This window comes from Ovis canadensis, chromosome X (assembly GCF_042477335.2).
Source record: "Ovis canadensis isolate MfBH-ARS-UI-01 breed Bighorn chromosome X, ARS-UI_OviCan_v2, whole genome shotgun sequence".
Lineage (NCBI taxonomy): Eukaryota > Metazoa > Chordata > Mammalia > Artiodactyla > Bovidae > Ovis > Ovis canadensis.
Genome location: NC_091727.1, coordinates 126,511,104 through 126,534,473, shown reverse-complemented (window position 1 = coordinate 126,534,473; position 23,370 = coordinate 126,511,104).

The following is a 23,370-nucleotide window of genomic DNA, read 5'->3' as shown; positions in this document are numbered from 1 at the left end:
AATGTGAATCTCTCTTTTGCTGTCTCACATACAGGGTTCTTGTTACCATCTTTCTAAATTCCATATATATGCGTTAGTATACTGTATTGGTGTTTTTCTTTCTGGCTTACTTCACTCTGTATAATAGGCTCCAGTTCCATCCACCTCATTAGAACCGATTCAAATATATTCTTTTTAATGGCTGAGTAATACTCCATTGTGTATATGTACCACTGCTTTCTTATCCATTCATCTGCTGATGGACATCTAGGTTGCTTCCATGTCCTGGCTATTATAAACAGTGATGCAGTGAACATTGGGGTACACGTGTCTCTTTCAATTCTGGTTTCCTCGGGGTGTATGCCCAGCGGTGGGATTGCTGGGTCATAAGGCAGTTCTGTTTCCAGTTTTTTAAGGAATCTCCACACTGTTCTCCAAAGTGGATGTACTAGTTTGTATTCCCACCAACAGTGTAAGAGGGTTCCCTTTTCTCCACAGCCCTCCAGCATTTAATGCTTGTAGACTTTTGGATCGCAGCCATTCTGACTGGTGTGAAATGGTACCTCATTGTGGTTTTGATTTGCATTTCTCTGATAATGAGTGATGTTGGGCATCTTTTCATGTGTTTGTTAGCCATCTGTATGTCTTCTTTGGAGAAATGTCTATTTAGTTCTTTGGCCCATTTTTGGATTGGGTCATTTATTTTTCTGGAATTGACCTGCAGGAGTTGCTCGTATATTTTTGAGATAAGTTCCTTGTCAGTTGCTTCATTTGCTATTATTTTCTCCCATTCCAAAGGTTGTCTTTTCATCTTGCTTATAGTTTCCTTTGTTGTGCAGAAGCTTTTAATTTTAATTAGGTCCCATTTGTTTATTTTTGCTTTTATTTCCAGTATTCTGGGATGTGGATCATAGAGGATCCTGCTGTGATTTATGTTGGAGAGTGTTTTGCCTATGTTCTCCTCTAGGAGTTTTATAGTTTCTGGTCTTACGCTTAGATCTTTAATCCATTTTGAGTTTATTTTTGTGTATGGTGTTAGAAAGTGTTCTAGTTTCATTCTTTTACGAGTGGCTGACCAGTTTTCCCAGCACCATTTGTTAAAGAGATTGTCTTTAATCCATTGTATATTCTTGCCTCCTTTGTCAAAGATAAGGTGTCCATAGGTGTGTGGATTTATCTCTGGGCTTTCTATTTTGTTCCATTGATCTATATTTCTGTCTTTGTGCCAGTCCCATACTGTCTTGATGACTGTGGCTTTGTAGTAGAGCCTGAAGTCAGGCAGGTTGATTCCTCCAGTTCCATTCTTCTTTCTCAAGATTCCTTTGGCTATTCCAGGTTTTTTGTATTTCCATACAAATTGCGGAATTATTTGTTCTAGCTCTGTGAAAAATACCGTTGGTAGCTTGATAGGGATTGCATTGAATCTGTAGATTGCTTTACACTCATGTTGACTATATTGATTCTTCTGATTCATGAACATAGTATATTTCTCCATCTATTAGTGTCCTCTTTGATTTCTTTCACCAGTGTTTTATAGTTTTCTATGTATAGGTCTTTAGTTTCTTTAGGTAGATGTATTCCTAAGTATTTTATTCTTTTCCTTGCAATGGTGAATGGAATTGTTTCCTTAATTTCTTTTTCTACTTTCTCATTATTAGTGTATAGGAATGCAAGGGATTTCTGTGTGTTGATTTTACATCCGTCCACCTTACTATATTCATTGATTAGCACTAGTAATTTTCTGGTGGAATCTTTAGGGTTTTCTATGTAAAGGATCATGTCATCTGCAAACAGTGAGAGTTTTACTTCTTCCTTTCCAATTTGGATTCCTTTTATTTCTTTTTCTGCTCTGACTGCTGTGGCCAAAACTTCCAGAACTATGTTGAATAGTAGTGGTAAAAGTGGGCAGTCTTGTCTTGTTCTTGACTTTAGGGGAAATGCTTTCAATTTTTCACCATTGAGGATAATGTTTGCTGTGGGTTTGTCATATATAGCTTTTATTATGTTGACGTATGTTCATTCTATTCCTGCTTTCTGGAGAGTTTTTATCATAAATGCATGTTGAATTTTGTCAAAGGCTTTCTCTGCATCTATTGAGATAATCATATGGCTTTTATTTTTCAGTTTGTTAATGTGGTGAATTACATTGATTGATTTGCAGATATTGAAGAACCTTTGCATCCCTGGGATAAAGCACACTTGGTTGTGGTGTATGATCTTTTTAATGTGTTGTTAGACTCTGATTGCTAGAATTTTGTTAAGGATTTTTGCATCAATGATATTGGCCTGTAGTCTTCTTTTTTTGTGGCATCTTTGTCAGGGTTTGGTATTAGGATGATGGTGGCCTCAGAGCATGAGTTTGGAAGTTTACCTTCCTCTGCAATTTTCTGGAAGAGTTAGCTCTGCTCTAAATTTTTGGTAGAATTCAGCTGTGAAGCCTTCTGGACCAAGCAAAAGACAAAGACTGGCTGAATGGATACAAAAACAAGACCCCTATATATGTTGTCTACAACAAGAGACCCAGCTCAAAACAAGGGACACATACAGACTGAAAGTCAAGGGCTGGAAAAAGATATTCCATGCAAATAGAGACCAAAAAAAGCAGGAGTAGCAATACTCATATCAGATGAAATAGACTTTAAAACAAAGGCTGTGAAAAGAGACAAAGAAGGACACTACATCATGATCAAAGGATCAATCCAAGATGAATATATTACAATTATAAATATATAGGCACCCAGCTAGGAGCACCACAATATGGAAGACAAATGCTAACAAGTATGAAAGGGGAAATTAACAATAACACAATAATAGTGGGAGACTTTAATACCCCACTCACACCTATGGATCGATCAACTAAACAGAAAATTAACAAAGAAATACAAACTTTAAATGATACAATAGACCAGTTAAACTTAAATGATATCTATAGGACATTTCACCCCAAAACAATGAATTTCACATTTTTCTCAAGTGCTCACGGAACCTTCTCCAGGATAGATCACATCCTGGGCCATGAAACATTATTTCTTAACCAATCCCTTATTTGAGGGTTCAAACTGTATCCTTTTCTTTGTTTTGAAAATTTCCTTGATAAATATCCCTGTATATAGGGGCTTCTCTGGCTGTCCAGTAGTTAAGACTCCGTGCTTCTACTGCAGGAGGCAGTAGAAGATTCACGGTCGAGGAACTAATATCCCATATGCCTCTAGGTGTGGCCAAAAAATAAACAAAAAATAAATATCCTTGCATATACACTAATGTATGTAATACTGGTTATTGTCTAAATATAAATTCTTAGAGGTAGATTTATTGAGTCCAAGGTAATGAACGCTTTTAAATTTCCAATCTATATTGTCAAGCTGCCTTCCAGAAAAGCTGCAGTAATTTACTTTCCAATTGCAGTGTGTGAAAATGTCCAACACTGGATATTTTAATTGCTTAAAACTTCACAAATTTGGTGAGGGAAAATGGAAACAATATATATTTTTTTCTTTATCAGTAACTTTTAATTATTCCTTTTATGATATTACCATTATTATTGTTAATATTATTATATTAAGCTACATTCATTCTGGACTAAATGTAAGTGCTCAAGGCCATTTATTGATTAAAAGAACTCAGAAAAATAAAAATTACTTTGTAGGCAAAAGTTGTATACTTTTCACCCATGTCTCAGGAATACAATTTTATTGGTAAATACACAAATTCGACCTCTGCTCCACAGTGTTATAGAATGAAGTAGGAAATCTTTTTAACAATCCCTGCATGTTTAATTGAAGAGAGACAAATCATGAATTTCCCAAAATAAACATAAATGAAGCACCTTTTGCAAACTTCCACATACTGGTGAGAAGAGAATGTTTCTCTAAAATAAATTTGATAAATTCATAATCTTTAAAACACCTAAGTTATTTGCATTTCATATAAACAACTTCCCTAAACATTTCAGAAAAATCTGAGTATACGCTTAGAAGCAAATCCATGAAGGAGGCTATTTAGGTGGTATTATTAGGCTGGCATAAATTGCCTTCCTTGTATGGTTCTTCAATTGCTAATCCTTGGGTGGAGGTAAGCTGGAAATTACTTTGTTCATTTAAATTCACATTGCAAAGTAAGATGGAACCTGTGTACTACGTATTTGATTCGGGATTATTTTGCCAGAAATAATCAGCTCACTCAGAGGCTGACGTGAGCTCTACCTACTTAAAATATGAAACTGGATGAACTTTCATTAGCAATGTAATCGGCATGGTTGGGTGATTTATTCCTTTCTGGATGATAAAGAAATGGGATAATAAAAGATAAGGACCCACCCCTGAAAGACTAGGCAAGCACCAAAATAAGGCAAGCTATCAAAATGTGGGATTCATGTGCATTTACATATTTTTAACTCATTTCCAAATTGCTAAGATTCTAACTTACAGGCAAGTCAATTTCCAAAGGAATGGTATGCACCAATGCCACAAGGAGGGTATTCTTTATCTACAGCTGTGAAGCAAGTTGCTATCACCTTTCTAAAATATCTTTAAGATAGATTTCTTCACAGAAACTCTTCAATGGATCCTTTCAATATATCTGAGCTCACCACTATTCATGACAACCACAGATGATCCAAATAACTTGTTTCAGCCAACAGATTCTGTTTGCCCCAAATTCAGCCTCTAGACAGAGTATTGTTAGACAATGTGTGAAACTGATTGATCTGAATTTGGCTGCTCCAAATTTGGCTCAAGGCTAAGGAGGTAGAAGATAAAGGTAAAAAGAGGCCAAGAAACCAGGTCCTGAAGAACACTGAGCCAGATGAGCATGATGATAACAGCATTAAGAAAAATAACAACAAAATTTGTTGAACATGTCTTATAAGCTAAAGGTTTTAAATCCATGAATTCAATAAATTCTTACCACAACCCTACAAGCTAGATCCCATTATTAGCCCCATTTTAGAGAGGAGGAATCTGAGGCACAGGGAGGTTTGGTAACTTGCCTAAGTTGACATGAGTAGTCAAGGTATGGAGCTGGGATTCAAATCTAAGAAGGCTGGCCTCAGAACCAAGAACTGAAACCACTGTAGCATTTTGCCTGTCCTGCTAAATGAGTGTAAAGTGCATGTCACCCACTTTTAGAACTTAAAAAATAAAGGGCTTCCACACATTCTTGCCTAACTTTTTCTCAAACCACCCTTCCCACCCTACCTGGAAACACAGCTTTGCTCACCTTTTAAGGAATCAGGTGTTGTCTGTAGTGAAGCCAAGTCATACTCAAATGACTATAGGAAAGGATACAACTGGAAGACTTCATTTTGCATTTTTGGTATTTATCTCAAGGACAAATTATAGAGTATGAAATAGTGCCTATGCTTCCAAGAGCTATGAAATAGAGTTGGGAAGAGAAGAGTAACCCAGCTAAAAGTTCTTTTTCATTCTCTTTATACCCATCAGCATTTTTCTCACAATACATGGCATCTACTTCACATTACAATACTACGTCAAGTTCTAAGTTGCTTCAGTCGTGTCCGACTCTGTGCGACCCTGTGGACTGTATCCCTCCAGGCTCCACTGTCCATGGGATTCTCCAGGCAAGAATACTGGAGTGGGTTGCCATGCTCTCCTCCAGGGGATCTCGCTGACCCAGGGATTGAACCTACGTCTCTTATGTCTCCTGCACTGGCAGGCAAGTTCTTTACCACTAGCGCCATACTAGTGTCTTACAAACTATGCATCTTGAGGATGAAAACATCTTACTCAAAAACTAACTATGCATCAAAACCTGACCATAAATGTAAACATAGTGGTCTTCATCAAGTACTCTGGTCCTATTACCTCAGCAACATGGGATTTGACTCATTATGCTCCAAAGAGAAATCCACAAATTCCTGGAAGGAGCAAATTCAGGAACTGAAGGCAGAGAAAAGGAGCTAAACAGTAATATCACTCGTGCTATAAAACAACACTTCTGCAATTACTGACACTGATTTCAACTACATAGCAAAAGTAAACACCATAATCTTTAAAAAAAAAAAAACAACTATAATCTTTAAGACATGTTTTACCATGGTTGTCCAAGATTGGGCGCTTAGCCAAATTACAGCTGATTTTTCCTTGAGTAGATGAAACAATGCTCAATTTTCAGAAACTATGACAAAGTTCATTTCAGCACATTCTTGTAAGTCTAAACTTAAAAAAAAACTTTCATGAGTGACACAGCAACATTGACCACACCTCAAGTTCCAGTATATCATCTTGGACAAGAAGCACAAGTGAGTTCATTTTATTGCAACAGTGAAACCTCACCGACTTGAAGGAGATGCAGGCAAGCAAAGTAAACTTATCACTTGCCAGTACCTGAGTGATACCATCTGGAGACTTCAACTGCTCAGTCTCTCAGTCATGTCCAACTCTTTGTGACTCCATGGACTGTAGCCTGCTGAGTTCCTTTATCCATGGGATTTCCCAGGCAAGAATACTGGAGTGGGTTGCCATATTCCATCTCCAAGGAATCTTCCCAACCCAGGGATTGAATCCTTGTCTCCTGTGGCTCCTGCACTAGCAGATTCTTTACCACTGAGCCACCTGGGAAGTCTAGAGACTCCATGACTTCCCATTGACTCATGATTTCTGTTGAGTAGAACTTGGTCCCAAGGGAATTTCAATGAACATTTGAGATGGACCTCAACCTGTATCATCATAGCTATTTTTCAAATGGGTTCATGTGGCCCTAATTAAAAGTGGTAATCCCTGCTACTTTAAGGGCCCCTGTTAACAGAAACGATGACAAAAAGTAAACAACAAAGATGTGCTTCTATGCCATCAATGTTTTCCCCAAAAATTACTGTCTAGCACCCGGCACCAGGTCAAAAGTTTAAGAACTTCATCACCAGTCTAAAGGCAAGAAAACATTCCCATGAACAGTTTTCTATAAGATCTATTACTGTAGACACATCAGCATGTTAAGTACTACAATAATATTTATTTATAGTAAAATAAATACATACAGTCAGTGGAAAGGGAGAGATGAATCTTTGCTGTTTATTATATGAGAGGACAAATCAAGTAAACAAATTCCTTTTTGAGTATTTTTTTAAAGGCTACTATAATAGTCAAGAAAAAAATTAAAAGCATAAGTACTTCTCTTCTAACATCTATCTAACTTGAAGCAGGACGAAGGGCATGATGTAGCAGTCACTACAGAAAAAAAAATGTCCTATTTCTCTGGAAACTGGGTTTCTAGAACTGAAGTCTCACTCAGAATTCCTCAGGGCTTTAAGACTTCATTTTCAGGCTATTGAAGCCAGTGAAAGTGGAAAGCCAAGAAAAACCCAAGTCCTTCACTTTTGAGTATATAGCTTATTTCTCTTTACCTGGTAGTTAATTATCTTATTCCTACTTGTTGGATCATTTGTCCAAAATTAACTCAACTTAATATATATTGAGTGGCCTATGCACAGCCTGGGCTTGCTGCTACCTGCCTTTTCTACTAGCTTTTCTACTAGCAGGTGGGCAAACTCAATGAGAAGAAAAGGTCCATATTTTGAAGAGGTTTGAGAGTTGAGCAAGGCGACATCATTGGCTAAGTTGAGAAATGAAGATTTTCCAGGAAATTTCAATTCATTGTGCCCTTCTATCTCCCATTAACATGGATAACTGAGACTTGATGGTACTCTCAAGGCCATGGGAGATACTTTCACAGAAAGGCTGCTCAACTGGTGAAACCTGATCTGAATAATTTTTCTGGCTAAAATCATCTCTTACTTGTCATCTGGCATAGGACTTTGGGCAAAAAACTCAAAGCTCTTGTCTGAGAAAAACAAACTGTTCTTTCTATCAGCACCTCAGCTGCACAAATCTCTGCTAAAGGAGGTTTACTATTTGGTCAAGAATTTAAGTTGTGCTCTTGAACTTTTCACAATAGAATCAACTTTGTGTGCCCTACAACTGGTATCTCACATATCCAGTTTTCACTTCAGACAACATAGGCTAAATCCCCACTGCAGGTGCACTTTAGAGAATCCATGATAAATCAGTGCTTCATTTAAAAAAATTTTAATAGGAGGATAATTGCTTTACAATGCTGTGTTGATTTCTGCCATTCACCAATGTGAATCACCAATAAATATACATACATCCCCTCCTCTTGAGCCTCCCTCACAACCCTCTAAGTTGTCACAGAGCACTGGGTTGAGCTCCACATGTTATACAGCAACTTCCAACTAGCTAGCTTATTTTATGTATGGTAATGTATATATTCAACAGTATTTTATCAATGCATTCCACCCTCTCCTTCCCCTGCTGTGTCCACAAGTATGTTCTGTAAGTCTGCGTCTCTATTCCTGCCCTACAAATAGGTTCATCAGAACTATATAGTAGATTTTATACATATGCATTAATATGTGATATTTCTTTTTCTATTTCTGACTTACTTCACTCTGTGTAACAGGCTCTAGGTTCATCCACCTCACTAGAACTGAATCAAGCTTGCTCCTTTTTATGTCTGAGTAATAGTCCATTGTACATATGTACCACAACTTCTTTATCCATTCATCTAGGAATGTACATCTGTCAATGTACATCTAGGTTGATTCCATGTCCTGGCAATTGCCATTGTAAATAGTGCTGCAATGAACATTGGGGTACATGTGTCTTTTTGAATCATGGCTTATGCAGCTCAATATCAGAAAAACAAACAACCCAATCAAAAAGTGGGCAGAAGACTTAAACACATACTTCTCCAAAGAAGACACCCAGATAGCCAATAAACACACGGAAAAATGCTTAACACTGTTCATTATTAGAGAAATGCAAATCAAAACTACAGTGATGTATCATCTCACTCCAATCAGAATGGCCATCATAAAAAAAAAATCTATAAACAATAAATGCTACAGAGGATGTGGAGGAAAGGGAGCCCTCCTGTACTGTTAGTGGTAATGTAAACTGGCATAGCCACTATGGAGAACAGTATAGAGATTCTTCTCAAAACATTAGGAATAAACTACCATGTGACCCAGTAATCCCACTACGGGGCACATACCCTGCCTGAGTGCTTCATTTTTATAAAATAATATATATGTGTTGTTGTTGTCATTTAGCTGCTAAGTCACGTCCAACTCTTTTGTGATCCCCATAGACTGTAGACTGCCAGGCTCCTCTATCCATGGGATTTCCCAGGCAAGAATACTGGAGTGGGTTGCTATTTCAATTTCCAGGGGATCTTCCCAACCCAGGGATCGAACCTGGGTCTCCGGTATTGCAGGCAGATTCTTTACCATCTGAGCCACCATGGAGGCCCACATATATATATATATGTGTGTGTGTGTGTGTGTGTGTGTGTGTGTGTGTGTGTGTGTGTGTGTAGTTGCATAGAAAAAAAGACTCTAAGTCTATATACCAATTAACCATGATTAACATAAATGTTGAGATTACCAATGGCTTTTGTTTCTCTAATACTTTTATTTTCCTCTGAATGTTGAAAAATGACATCTATTTTTTTTTGACATCTATTTTTAAATAGAAAAAAAATCACTTTGATGTAAACTTTGCTTAGGGCATCTGATAATTGACAATGCAGTCTACTAGACATATTAAACAACCATATGTATAAAATTTCCATGTTCTAGCCTTTGATTAGCTTATATCATTCAAAGTTAAACTATCTGGACTACATTAACTTAGCACTTATAAAAAAACTTACATTGAGATATAATTTAATGTTTGCCCTATTCCTTTACAGAGGGTTAATAGAGAAATGCCAAATATGATTCTTTCTTCTATGAAACCAAGATTACAATTGGTGTCTTTGTACCACCCAAAATGTACTTTATGCAAACATCCCATCATTAATACCATTTGACTAAGTAGGAGGTAGATGAAATTGTCCATTTCTCTTGCCAACCAATGGAAAGCTTCTCTTTTTTCTTTTCAGGAAGCATACATCAACTTAGAAATGTGAATACTGTAATGTACCAACCTTTGTGCATGCTCAGTCACTCAATTGTATCTGACTCTCTGAGACAAGATGAACTGTAGCCCACCAGGACCCTCTGTCCATGGAATTTTCCAGGCAAGAACACTGGAGTGGGTTGCCATTTCCTTCTCTAAGGGATCTTCCTGACCCAGGGATGGAACCCGCATCTCTTGCACAGCCTGCATTGACAGGTGGATTCTTTACCACTGAGCCACCTGGGAAGCCCCATGATACCAAATCAGGCGTTAAAAATATCTGCCCATTCTACTTTGGTCAGATGGCCTCCATTTTTTGTTTCAGCTTTTAAAAAGTTATCTTGCAACTATTCTTTCCTATATGCTGTGATGTGCTGGGTTTAGTCACTCAGCGGTGTCCGACTCTTTGTGACCCCATGGACTGTTGCCTGCCAGGTGCCTTTGTCCATGGGGATTCTCCGGGCAAGAATATTGGAGTAGGTTCCCATGCCCTCCTCCAGGGGATCTTCCCAACCCAGGGATTGAACCCAGGTCTCTCACACTGCAGGTGGATTCTTTCCCATCTGAGTCAACAGGGAAGCCCAAGAATACTGGAGTTTGTAGCCTATCATTTCCCCAGGGGATCTTCCTGACCCAGGAATCAAACCAGGGTCTCCTGTATTGCAGGTGGGTTCCTTACCAGCTGATCTACCAGGGAATCCCATTCTTTCATATAGAACCTATATCTAATCTTTTTAGAAGTAGCAGGCTATAAATCTTAAATGAGTAAAACACTTTTTGCAAAGACCTTGTGACAACGATAAAAGTCCAGGTGTGCTCCAAATATCTAAAGACAGAGCCTTGGTTTCCCTGATGGCTCAGACACTAACGAATGTGCCTGCAATTCAGGAGACAGGTTCAATCCCTGGGTCAGAAGATTCCCCCGGAGGAGGAAATGGCAACCCACTCCAGTATTCTTGCCTGGAGAATCCCATGGACAGAAGAGCCTGGTAGACTACAGTCTATGGGGTAGCAAAGAGTTGGACATGACTGAGCGACTAACACATTCACCTTCATTTTTCTGGTTTCCCTTGCCCTCCCCCCCTGCACAACCCCTTTTTCTCCCATCCTTTAGTTTGCTGTCCAGAAGGGAAGAATTCCTCTCAGAGAGTAGAGAATCTTTAGTTCAGAGAGAGCATGAATAACTCAACCAACACCACACAGTGAGCAACAGAACTGACCAGAAGCTAGGTCTCCTGACTTAGAGCACAGTTCACTCTCCATTAGACTATGAAGGCATTCCAATCCTCCTGATAAGTCAGGGAAATCTAAGAATCACAGACATAAAGGCACATATTTTTAACCTTCCTCACAAATTTCCTCTGGCTTAGCTTATTTAGGTTCCAGAATAACTTTAGTCCTAGACTCTACCTTTTAACTCCCAAATAGTATACTGCCTGTCTTTGGAATTCTGAGTACAAAGTTCTTTATTCATTTACTCAGATCATCTCACATGTTGAGTGGCTGCCATGTGCAAAGCTGTGCATGCCATGCTAAGTCACTTCAGTTGTGTTCAACTCTTTGGGACCCCATGGACTGTATTCCATCAGGACCCTCTGTCCATGGGATTCGCCAGGGAAGAATACAGGAGTAGGTTGCTATTTCCTTCTCCACATGTGCAAAGCACTGGGCTTCTATTCAAGAGAAGGCACTGGCTTCCTCAAAGAACTGCTAGACACAAACTGGTGTTGTGAACAGAACAGCGGATCTGGAGACCTGGGTTTTCATTCTGGTGCTGCCCTGGATTTGCTGTCCAGCTTTGTACAAAGTCACTTGACCCCACTCAGTTTCAAGTTTCGCATCTGAAAATTAAGGTGATAATATCATTTGGCCTGTAGGAGAGTTACTCTAATTGCTCTGTGTGCATATGTTAGTCACTCAGTCGTGTCTGACTCTGCAACCCCATGGACTGTAGCCTGCCAGGTTCCCCTGTCCATGGAATTCTCCAAGCAAGAATACTGCAGTGGGTTGACATTCCCTTCTCCGGGGAATCTTCCTTACCCGAGGATCAAACCCGGGTCTCCTGCCCTAGAGGCAGATTCTTTACTCTCTGAGCCACCAGGGAAGCTACCACTCATTAAAAACCATGTGCCAGCCACTGTCACAAAGCCCTCTGTGTGCACGATATCATCAAGTCTTTAGATGACCATGTTTACGATCAATACACTATTACTTCCCCTACTGTACTGATAAGAGCACTAAAGCTGGAGAGATTAAGCAATATTCCCAAAGTAAGTAAGAAAGCCATGGATCTGGGGTTTGGATCAAAGTGGACTCCAGAGTTTCCATAGCCAACACCACTGGTCCCCCCCAACATAAAAAATAATTAAGAATATACCTTGAAAGGCATTAAGCTAATTTTAAAGCATTCTCATTTACTCTACTTCTACCTATCTGAACTTCTAAGATGTGAATAGGTCTATTCTTCTGCTCATTTCTTTGCCTTGTCAAATAATCAGCTCAAATGTCCAAGTGATAACCTGGAGGTAGAGGACTCAAGCCCTTCTGGTTGACTTTCACAATAAAGAGGCTCTGGGTAGGCTCCATAAGACCATGCTTCCTGTGTCTCAAAATTTCACTATCTTCTTCCTTGTCTTTAATCTTTTGGGGACTCATCCTTCCTGGGAAATTCAGAGGCCCATTTTCAGCCAGATACAAATGTTAGAAGCTTTTCTCCAAAGCAGAAAAATGAGTGAGAATCTAGTCCCTTGGAAGATCCAGCTAACCCACCTTATAAAGCAGGCACAGAAGCCATGAAATGCACCAACCATTTCTCTCCCAAGGACTTTTGCCAGCCTTGGCACAGGCTGGTTCATTTGAAATATATAATTAAATATTCTTAACAACTTAATTCTTCCATCTCACTTTGATCAATAGTTCATAACCTAAGTCAGATGTGCCAAAAGAAGCAAACTCTTCAGCTTATTTTGTCCTATATTTGCGTGAATATTATGCACTGAATGTTACGCTTCTTTGAACTTCAAAAGAACTTCCTGGCCTCTTTTGACTACAACTTTAACAATTGAGCATAATGCAGTTACAGAAAGATATTTTCCCAGCTAAAGATCTCCAACCTCGCTGCTTTTGGACAGTAACAAACTTTTACATAAGCCATAAATGGCTCATTCATCCACTGTGATGGCACTGTCCATAGTTCCTGGGTTCCTGAGCTGGTTTTCCCTCCTGTGAGAGCAAGGTAACTCTGGCTAATTAGCTACTAGCAAGTGGCAGCACCCACTTCTACTTTTCCTTGTGCAAATAGCTTTCTGCTATGAAAGCATTTCCTCCAGACCTCCTCAGATTCTACACCAGTTGAGTGAGTGTCTTTGACCATAATAGCATCGCCCTTCGTTCCATCCTGATGCCTAAAATGGGAGAGCAAACAGGCTACAGAGCATCTGCCTTGACCAACATGCTTATACTCAAACCAGCCCATGAATGAGAAAAAACCTTGGCTTCCTTGGGTAAAACAGTACCAGGCAGCAAGCAGCGGACATGAAACTCTATGATCCTTACACATTTCTTGAAGTTTTTTTGTTATTTTTTCCCCTCATTTTGCTTCTTCCAGTCCCATACCTACTCTTCTCTAGAACTCAACAGCACAATATGGGAAACCTGATTTCCTTTTACTTCAAAGGACTTTTTCCTGTTGTCAAAGTAATATTTGCCAATTGTGAAATCTTTGGAATAAATAGAAGTATAAAAATGAACAAAAATAACAGTCATGAAACTACTACCCAGAGATAAAAAATCAGTTCCCTCTTGCACACCATGTGTGTGCCTGCATGCTCAGTTGCGTCTGACTCTTTGCGACCCCATCGACTGCAGTCTGCCAGGCTGGCTCCTCTGTCCATGGGATTTTCCAGGCAAGAATACTGGAATGGGGTTGCCATGCCCTTCTCCAGGGGATATTCCCGACCCAGGGATCAAACCTTTTTCTCCTTCATTGGCAGGTGGATTCTTTACCATTGAGCCACCTGGGAAGCCCCACTGCACACCAAGCATGAATATAAATTTCAGATAGAAGAGAGAACTGTGGGTAAAACCCCAAATTATGGAAGCAGTAGATAAAAGTATAAGCATATGGAGTAGGAAAGATCTTCCTAGGAATAAGAAGAAATCCACAAGCCATAAAGGAAATAAATGACAGATCTGACTATACAAAATTTTAAAACTTCTATATGGGAAAATATGGCTTATACAAAGTTTGAATGAAATGGCAGACTGGGAAAACAATATGTGAAATACAAAAGGTTAATAACAACATTTGAAATAACAAAATGTTAATAAATAAGCTTTTGCAAATCAATAAGACAAGCAATCCAACTGAAAAAGAGCCAATTCACTGGAGAAATACAATTCAATTAGAAGTAATTGAAAGTATACTCCAGTAACAGGAAAATCTCACAGCACAACTGAAACATGATTTCCTCTAGTAAACTAGCCCATGAATACAGTGATTAATAATACTTTTAGTGAAGGAATTAGAAATGGACATGCATACATATATGGTGGAAATATAAACTGATACTTTTTTTGGAAGGACAATTTGACAGTTTTTGCCAAGATTAAAACTGAACATACACTTTGACCTGACAATTACTCACAAATACTTGCTTAAGTGCTTTCAGGGATTCATTAATGGCTTACTTATAGTAATAACAAAAACTGGAAACAATCTATCTACAAATAGGGACTATCTAAACAAACCATAGCACACTCATATACCTGGGTACTATGTAGGCATTAGGATGAATATGGTACTGTTACACCAAAATGTTCTGACATGGAAGGATGTCCTGGACACACTGCTGAATAAAGCAAGTTATAAGGAAAAATATATATATAATATCCAATTTTCATAAAAGAAAAAATCCCTATAGATATGTATATTTTGATAACACAGAGAGAAAACAGCATGGAAGAAACAGAAAACTATTATTAAGAGAATAATAGAAAACTATTATTAATAGTATAATAGAAAACTATTATTAATAGTAACAGTCATCCCTGAGGTGTGGGAATGGGAGAGAAACAGGTTCTTTATGAAGTTCAGATACTTTCACATCATTTTGTATAGTGAGTAGTATTCATTTCATAATTTAAAAATTTCAAAATAAGCTAATATATGCATTTTCCAGGGCTATCACTTTCAATAAGGAGTGTTTGGTAGCATGAGAGTACATTACAAGGATCATTTATGCAACCATTTCCTACTGCTTCTAATGTCTTGTAGAGCTGCAATATAAATCTCTGTGCATGCAGTGTGTGTATGTGTGTGTGAGTGTGTTTGTGTGCCAAGGCAACACACCTAAGGCACAGACTTGTAGAGTTTCCTTTTAGTAGAGATAACTTGGCACATATCTTTGAGACAGTTAGCTTGGGTCAGGCCCCAAAGAATGATGCTGAGGGCTCATTTAGGGAATGACGATGACCTAAGCCTCATTATCTGACTATAAGCTGGAAACACTAGCCCAGAACTGGTCCCTTAGGCCATCTGTTACATAATCATTTTGACACCAGTTGAATATCCAAAGGGCTTGGGACAGACTCACAGGCAGTAGGAAATGTTAGAGAGTGATAGTCTGGGGTCTGTCAATCATTTTTCAATCACATTTTTTCTTTGGTTTGTCAGTTAAGCTCTAATTGTCTATTTCTATGGACAATACCACTCAGTTCTTCATTAATATGGAAGGCTTCCCAGAGAAGATGGTCTCCTAAGAGTTGCAAGCTTCCCCATGCTGCCACAAGGCCATAAGGGAAGTTTCTCCCTAAGAAACAAAGGAGTTTCAAGTCCAGCTGCTTGTGAGCTTAGCTGAGAATGGACTGGACTTTTCTCTCACATCCACTGAAACCAAGGCAAACTTCTGGAAGCCGAGGGTTCTGAGGTAGATTACGTATTCAAGCAGGAGAAGAAGGTCGGTTGAAGACTACAAGAGAAGAGGCTGATTTAAGCTCTCTTGCTCCTACTGTGTCCTGCTCAAACTTCTGTTTTTGTGTCTCGATCATATGAGAGATCACCATGGATCACTCATGTTTAAAAGCCTAATCAAAAGCCCCATTTCTCTCAGGAAGGAGACTCATTTTACTATGAAAACCACAGTGAAGCAGAACGACAGGTAAAAGATTCAGCACTGTTCTCCCTAACAGAGAGCCTCATGCCCAATATATTTAACTTAAGCTGATAAAGGAGATACGTGTTGAAGTGATGGGCTTCAGATGCTGTTTCAGCTCCTACCAGGCATATTTGCACAGTTCCTTCTCATGAATAAGTTCAGTGGAGCAGAGAATGCCATCTTGGACCAGTTCCACTTTGTGCTTCTTTTGATGCAGCCATAAAGGGGAACTAGAGAGAGGGCTTTTCCTTCAAATGCAGAGCCAGGGTCCACCTTGGAGGTGGCTGCAAATGGCCCAAAGAAGGCGAGGCTCACAGTGGGCGAAGGCAGGCAGACAGCTCCTAACAAGAGCAAAGATGTCAATGGATTTATTAAAGAGCAAAGATTTATGAGTATAAATCTCCCAAATGTGGCTGCAAGGAGGGTTAATTACCCCCCTTTTCCTGCCACTCAGCTTTCTCCAATGTGTCAGCCCATGACACGGATTGCTGACTTTCTAGAAATACTCCCTGGATTTGCAGGAATGTTCCGTTCAACAAATGGCATCCAATTTGCTCACGGTCCCTGGAATCTCAATTTCCTCAAAGGATTTTTCATCTCAATCCAGTTCGTGTGAAGGTTTTTTCCCTTCTTCATTTTTTGGCAGAAGGGAATAGACAGAGCCTGCTTAACTTTTTTTTTTTCTTTTTCTTTTCTGTGCTATTCTTTATCATAAAGTGAAAACCTTTCCAGAGGAGTCTGAAATTTGGGAAAAAATCCAGCTCATCTGTCAGATATTTCTAGAATTACGTAAAATGGAATGAGATTTGTACAGTTTAGAATAGGAAATGGAAAATAACTAATGTGTCATGTGTTCTATGAGATGAAAACTATATGATAATCAGAAAAACAGCCCCAAATTCATCGGCCTGATTCAAAGCTCTCCTTCTTTTATCAACGCACACATAAAGCAGTAACATTCACTTTCTTAGATTCGTGGCAGGGCCACATTTGGGCTAACTCGCAATCTCTTCAGATTATAAGCATATTCTCAAAGAAATGACAAGAAAGTATCTTGTTTTTTTTAAAACTCAAGACACTTACATTTTACTTGCTCTGTTCTGCTTCCTTCTAGGAAAAGAAAGAACAGCAACAAGGAGAAGATGTATCTCATGCCTCCCATGCCGCCCATCTTTCACTTTTTTCTCATTCCGGCCAGTGCAAAAGGCAGCTTGAAACTTTCAGGGCCCAGTGTACTCAAGCTGGTGGGAAGCAAGCAGACAAAAAGACTTAGAACAGATCTACTGGAACTGATGGACAGGGAGGCCTGGCGTGCTGTGATTCGTGGGGTCGCAAGGAGTTGGACACGACTGAGCGACTGAACTGAACTGAACTGGAACTGATAGAGACCTCTTATCTCAGGCTTCTAACCTACTGGAGGGTGGGAAGGGCTGGGGGAATTTACATAAGTGTAATAAGCACTGTTTTCCTGCAAAGAAAGAGAACTTTCCTCTCCTGCCTCGCAAAGACTGTGGGGGAAAATTTAAGTGGACAAACATACATTCCTATCCAACGCTAAGGCTAAATCCTTACAGGCAAGTCATAGGAAAGAAAAAATAAATTTTGAAATCCTCATTTCTAAGGGAATTAAAGTTGATTTCTCAAGAGAGTTTCTTTGGGAGAAAAGGGAAACTGGGGTTTTAAAACCGGCCATTTTGGCAAACAAGATAAAAATAATAGGCAGTGACCCAAACAATTTCTGAAACGAAAGTCAACTGATCTTAGCTTCAAGAATACCATTATTTTTAATCCTTCAAGGATGGGGCAAGCGTTGATCAGTGTTTTGTGTCTCTTATGAGATCTATAAGGATTTTCAGTGTGGCTACTTATGTTGGAAAAGAGATGTGACTAGCAAATGGATGTGATGTAAGCACCTGAATGGTTCAGACATACTCCTCTCACATGAAGTCCCTTGTGAAATGGAAATTTTAAATGGACCATTTAAGGAATATTGGGCAAACTTAAGTAGAGAATATGTTCACATTGCATCACCATGCAGAAGACCACCCCCAAAGCACCTACCATTCTTAAAAATAGGAGAACTGCATTTCCAGTCTCAGGAGTGGAAAGCTTTCTGAGGCTTAGAACACAGAAGGTTTGCTATAGATTATATCCAGCCACAGGTCATTTCCATCGACTTTAGAGCTGGCAAAACTCTTCCAATGGGGGATTTGAAAATATTTAAATAATTCAAGAAACACCATATTTCAGTCTGGGATTAACATTGGATGGGAAGTGAGTTCAACAATCTTTTCAGCAGGTCCAACCTAAATATTGAGTATAGAGAGTGGGATGGAATACAAGATGATCATTTGGGAGAACTGAATTGTCTTTGGGCCATGATGTGAATGCCACCACTCTTACTTTAAATATTATGAAGTTGGCCAGATAATTTAAAATCCATGGTTTCAAATTAAGAGTATGTAACCAAAGCAGAACTGGTCATAGAGAATAATTTATGCTATCAGCCAGGATTTGCAGCACTGGTTTGCCTCTCTACCTCCTTCCTGTTCCTTAGACGACGACTAAATTTTCCTGGGACATGTTCATAGTCTTCAAAAGACCTGGGTTCTGATGATGAGATCCCTTCTGGGAGCTTCTGGCCCTCCTTCAATCACTCAGAATGTCCAGCTCTGTCCTCTGAGAGTTACCAGGTTCCCTCAAAGCAAATCATTTCCATGAACAGCTTTAACACAGCAACTCACCCCAGTGAGGTTCTTCCCGAGCCTTCTTTAATAAGCTTATCCCCCAAGCCTCCAAAGGAGAAAGATATTTTTAAAACCACTGAAATCCAGTTTATCATAATCACATATGGCTCTCAGGGGGGATTTTTGAAGCCGTGGTTTTTGGGTCTCCCCATGCAAGAACCAACTGGATTGTTTTTCTTGTACAATGGTTGGGTGATTTGGTGAACAGTAGCATTTCCTCATAACTCAAGCTGGCAAGAAAACGGCTCTTAGGTTTTGGTTTTTGTTTGTTTGTGTTTGTTTGTTTGTTTTGCTTTTCTTGGGTCTCAACTAATGGTATGAGCAAAGAGAAAAGTTGGTGACTAGAGAGCAATTAATCTCTTTTGGCGTTCCTGTCATCTGTGTGGCCTCCCTGGCTGGGATGAAGAACATCAGAAAATGAATCTCTTTATAAATAATCACTTTTGATTTACAAGATCCTGAAGTCCTGCCTTCATGTTCTGTATGGAGCTATAAACCTAGAAGAGTTCCCTCCCCAGGTCTCTGTTCAATTTCTCTGTATCCCTTTAACTTTTTCCTTTTGGGGGAGGAGAACGGTTCAAGACATTTGTTGGGGCTGCAGCAATAAACACGAGTGAGCATTGCTCAGCAAACATGCCGACTCTTACACTTGCAAAGAGCCAAACTGTCCTTAATTTTTCAAATTATACTTTGACCCAGTTAACTGGAGTTATTTCGGCATTAACTCTCTGTCTGCTTCACACAGGCCATTGTGCCATTGAACTTGCACTGGCTCTTTTACAGGTTACTTAGAAATGTAGCCATTGACATATTTGGGGGAAAGCCAGGCCCCAACAAGAAAACAACAAAGAAAACAAAAATTCTGAGACCAACGCTGCCGAGCTGGGGAGGCTGAGTGGGCTTTACAGGAGTCTAAGACACATGTAAGACCCTAAAGAAATGTACCCATTAAGGTGCCTTTGTGAAACAAGCTTTCCCCAAGTTCATTTGCAATGAGCGAGGGGACCAAGGGCTCCTTGCCTGGCTGTGACTGCAAGGGATCTGGGCGGCCAAGTGTCAAGGCTCTGTCCGTTCTCAGAAGAGGTCTCCTGGGTAGAATAGAATCAGAGACATTCCCAAAGGAGGGCTAAAGGATGGGCAACTCAGCCAGCTCTTCATGCCCCACAGTGTTCCTTTAATCCTTCCTAGAGGCTTCACTACCCTTGTAATCTTACATTCACTATTGTCTGTGGGACAGCCCCCAGGGTAACAATTCTCTTTTGGACAAACAGTAAGAAGACACTGGAGTCGCAGGCCAGAGTCCATCAGCTAAAATCCTCTCCCCAGTCTACCACCCAACAAGAAAACTCTCCATTCACTGGCAGTGGGCTGGCCCTGAAAAATGGCAGCTTCAGGCCAGGGTGTCTCTGGTCTGAGTTGAGATGCCTCCATCTCTGCTCTGAGGGGCAAACAATGCCTGGAGTTTGGTTTGCAAAACACCGTGCTATCTATCATTTCCTTTTGATTTCCCACAACAACTCCACCTTCAAAATGGGCATCCTGGAGCCCAGAGAACTCAACTGCCCATTCTCATAAAGTTAGTGGCAGGGCCGGCAGGAACTAGAAGGCAGGCTTTCCAGGCCCTGAGTTCTGGCAATACCGCGTTGCACCCCGAGCTTAGTGGCTCCAACTCTGACCCCAGTGGTCCGGGCCAGAAAATGTGGCAGATGTCCACAAGGAGGACAGAGGAGCCTCCAGCCCCTTCTGCTCTGTTTCGTTAACTTGAGTATGTCTGAAGCACCTACTGGTCCAGGGCACTTGGGCAAGCAAGCAAAAAAGACTCAGGCGATCACTAAGGGGACCGCAGAACCTGTTAGATGGCTACCCAAGGGGCCTCCCCGCAGCTCCAGAGCCTGGAACTACTCAGGCCAAGTGGGAGTACCGAGTTCGAATCCGGAGGGAGCCGACACCCCCCCCCCCAACCCACCCACCCACCTACCTTGGTGCAGCGCCCTGGGCCTCACCTCCAGCCCGAACAAGGGCAGCTGGAGCAGGGAGTCGGCCGGGGTGGCAGGTTCAGGGAAGTTTGGGATGCCCTGGGGGAAGACGGCCCACCTGTGCAAAGGCTGGAAAGGAAGAGAGGGAAAGCAGGCGCCCGGCACCGCTCACTGACCTGGCCACCGGCCTCCTCCGTGGTCCACGCGTGCAGCCGCTCCGAGCTCCCCGGGGCGCTCCTCCGAGGTCTGGGATTCGCAGGTTGTGGCGAGAGCTAGAGTGCGTGCGAGGGGGGAGGGGGGACTCGAAAGTGGGTGGGAGGAAAAACATCACCGCCCTCACACCACAAGGGAGCAGCGGTTCTCTCGGCTCCAGGCGGCAGAGCCAAGGCGCGGGTGCGGCGGCCCGGGGCCACCTGCCCGCCCGCCGCCCGCTCCCCACTTGGCCTGCGAGGCCGGCGCCTCGGCGCGGGCGGGAAGTCCGCGACCACGCAAGCCGCTGCAAGCCCGCACCCCCTCGCCTCCGCGACACCGCCGCTTTCTCCCCTATCCCCCGACCCGAAAGTTAAGAAATCGGGAGAAAGTGTAAGGCTCAGCCGGCGACTTTCCCGTCACGCAGCGCCCCCACGCCCCGCCCCGCTCCGCTCCTCTGGCTAAGCCAGCGTTGGGGTCTTAAAGGGACCGCACATCCCCTCTGGCCCCTCCTCCCGCTCCGCGCTGGAGACGCCTAGGAGCTCCCCGCCGCTTGCTCACGGCCTGATGACACTGGCTACCCCTCCGACTTCCCTGCTGGAAGCCCTCAGCCCCTCTCTTCTGACACCACGGCCAGACCACGGGACGCGGGATGAATTGGCCTCGGAAACGATGCCCTATAGCAGGCTGCTGATCGTTTCGGGGTGTATCCCAAATCCACATCGCGGCTCATAAAGTGACAAAACGTTGGTGCCCTTCAAGGCAGGGTGGCGATGAGTGTGTGTCTGTGGGGGGACAGGATACGACTTAGAAATCTGCTTTTGTCCACCAAGAGAGTTCCTAAGACCCAGGGAAAGGGTCTCCAGTAATCGTTAGGTGTCTTGAAGAAAACTTGGGAGTGGCTCACCAAGAACCCATCCGTGAAATCGCAATATCACTGCTGACCTTTTGGTGAACCCGAGATGGATTAGTCCAAATTTGAGTTTATTCCATGAGCAAGAGTTACAAATTATCAGAATTCTCTTAGGGCCCGAAAGTGGTGTCTTGACAGACAGTACCCATTTATATTTTGAGCTCCTAAATTTAAAGGAGAGCTGCAGGATTTTTTCAAGGTGGAACTGCCTTACATTGATACTCTTAACATCAACATGCCACTTTATGGCTAACAGAGTACTTTCCTATGCATCATCATTACTTTTTAAATTCTCACAACAAACGGAATGGTCTGTCCATGCCCTCAAGTGTTGGAGTTGGCCAGGAACTTCTGGACCATTCATCTCAACCTCTTCCTGCCACAGAAGAAACTGATGGTGGAGGGAGCCGGAGACATGATGTATGGAAGGCTGCTCTAGATAGATTTGACCTTCCAGTTAAGATTTCCTGCCTTTCAACCCACTGCTCTCTGGCTGTTATGGCCAGTCTATAGATGAGGAAGCTGATGCTCAGAGCAATTGTGCTTGCCAAAACCATATCATATATCACGAAGAGAGAACAAAGGAGAATGAAAACAAAAATAATTGTCCCTGGAAGTTAACTTTTTTTTTTTTCTTTCTTCACAAGTGTTAATATCATCCAACTAGCCCTGAATTGCTGGGGATATTTATTTCAGTGCTAACAAAGAAAACTTGGCTCTTTCTGAAATGTTGCCTTCAGGGCCCAAAATGTCTAGCTCCATCCTGCCACCTAGGTAGCCATACATTACCACATGCATTCAATTTGTGCTGTACTATATTAGTTTGAACTTGCTGATTTGTTGCCTCATAACCATTCTCATGCCATTTAAGGCACTGATGTTTTGTCTCACTGCACTGAGTTCCTCAAGGCCAAGGACTGGTTGCTTAATTTGCTTTGTATCTGCATCCCCCAACCCCCATCATCACTCCCAATGTGCTTAGAGAGTATTCAGGAAAATGGGTGTCAGGGAACAGACAGAGACAACCATAGATCCCAGTATTAAAAATCAGTAGACTCACTGAGATTTAAAAACTCATCTATTTGGCTACAACCACTGGCTCCCCTTGCTTGATGTAGTATTCTGATTACTCCATAACAAACCATCCCCAAACCTAGTGGTTTAAAAGCTTCCAATGATTTATTATGATCAAATGGTTCTTTTCAACTGGGCAGTTTTTGCTCAGGATATCTTGTACACTTGGCAACTGTATAAGGGGGTGCTGGAATGCTCTGAAGCTTCTTCATTAGTGTAAATGCTGGTGGTCCTTATATTCATTCCAGTCTTGATTTCTGAATTGGGAACTCCAATGTGGGTCTTAACCTAGACTTCATACCAGGTCTTTTTCAAGATAAACTGATGATTATCTCTATGCTTTATTTTTCTCTACTTATTAAATGGGGAATCAAGCATAGATCATCTCATAGTCATTCT